Source organism: Sinocyclocheilus grahami, unplaced genomic scaffold (assembly GCF_001515645.1).
Source record: "Sinocyclocheilus grahami isolate Dianchi unplaced genomic scaffold, SAMN03320097.WGS_v1.1 scaffold6426.1, whole genome shotgun sequence".
Classification (NCBI taxonomy): Eukaryota; Metazoa; Chordata; class Actinopteri; order Cypriniformes; family Cyprinidae; genus Sinocyclocheilus; species Sinocyclocheilus grahami.
In genome coordinates, this window is record NW_015510841.1 from 541 (window position 1) to 2164 (window position 1624).

A 1624-nucleotide genomic window follows, 5' to 3' on the forward strand; every position below is an offset into this window, starting at 1 on the left:
CACATTAAAGTTAAAAGTTACACACTTTTTTGTGTGCGCTGTGCAGCTCTGGTTTAAAGAATGTTTTTGCTCAGGTGACTGAAATATCTTCCCAATAGAGAAACGTTTTGCTCAGCAAGAAAACAAAATAGAATTGCACAAAATACCTGTCAAATAACAGTTTGTTCAAGTTAAAGTTTTGCACTGTATTTAAATGAGGATATGTTACTGAAGGTGTACAGTTGTTGTTTGGCAGCCGTTGCTGCAGTCATTCGAGTGTTTTTAACAGTGAGAGTAATCGTGCCATTTGCAGCATCTGCTGCTGTTCTCATGAATTATGAACATTATTTTGTAGTTTTACATACATTTATATATATATACATATATATATTTTTGCCATATGGGAGAGCTCATGCTGAACAAACTCTGGTGTATTGAATGGATTCTGAATAAACGCCTCTGATTGGCCGTTGTGTTCACGCGCTCAACAAACACGTCTGTGATTGGCTACAGTGATCAGCGCTGCAGAAACACACTGTAAATAGAAAGCATTGATGCTCTTCACAGACACACAAACACACACAGGATCGTCTGAAAGCAGCATCTGTCAGCGGGAACCGAACCCAACTGAGCCACTGCTGCAGAAAGACTGCTATCATTACACTTTAACACTGAAACACAGCTTTCACTATATTAGTGAACACATTTGTGAATAGTGAGCACATTTGTGAATAGTGAGCACATTTGTGAATAGTGAACACATTTGTGAATAGAGAGGACATTTGTGAATAGTGAACAGATTTGTGAATAGTGAGCACATTTGTGAATAGTGAACAGATTTGTGAATAGAGAGGACATTTGTGAATAATGAACAGATTTGTGAATAGTGAGCACATTTGTGAATAGTGAACAGATTTGTGAATAGAGAGGACATTTGTGAATAGTGAACAGATTTGTGAATAGTGAGGACATTTGTGAATAGAGAGGACATTTGTGAATGGTGAGGACATTTGTGAATGGTGAGCACATTTGTGAATGGTGAGCACATTTGTGAATAGAGAGGACATTTGTGAATAGTGAGCACATTTGTGAATAGTGAGGAGATTCTGGACTTTGCAAATACAGTTAAAGCTGGAAACACACACAGACATCTTCACTGTTGTGTTGTTCTTGATGTTTCTCTCTTCTTTTGTTCAGATGCATGTGATCTCACACTGGATCCAAACACAGCACACACTCAACTCATTCTGTCTGATGAGAAAAGGAAGATCACACGTGTGTTTGAGCGTCAGCCGTATCCTGATCATCCGGAGAGGTTTGATGGTGTTACTCAGGTTCTGAGTGTTGAGAGTCTGACTGGACGCTGTTACTGGGAGGCTGAATGGAGCGGAGATTATGCTGCTATATCAGTGTCATATAAAGGAATCAACAGGAAAGGAGGGAGTGACTGTGTGTTTGGATTCAATGACAAATCCTGGAGTCTGATCTGCTCTAATAACAGATTCACTGTCCGTCACAATGATACCAGCACTGATATACCTGCTGTCCTTTCATCCTCTAAGAGAGCAGGAGTGTATCTGGACGTGTCGGCCGGCTCTCTGTCCTTCTACAGCGTCTCTGACACACACACACTCACACACTTACA

The 1624-nt window shown here is 40.3% G+C and overlaps 1 long non-coding RNA gene across 1 annotated transcript in view; it reads left to right on the forward strand.

The window, feature by feature from the left end:
• The first annotated feature begins 584 nt into the window (after positions 1-584).
• Positions 585-1624, forward strand: part of LOC107577578 (uncharacterized) — a 6740-nt gene continuing 5700 nt past the window's right edge. Inside the window, exon 1 of the long non-coding RNA XR_001608224.1 lies at positions 585-1074. This is a non-coding gene — a long non-coding RNA (uncharacterized lncRNA). The remainder of the gene's footprint in view (positions 1075-1624) is intronic.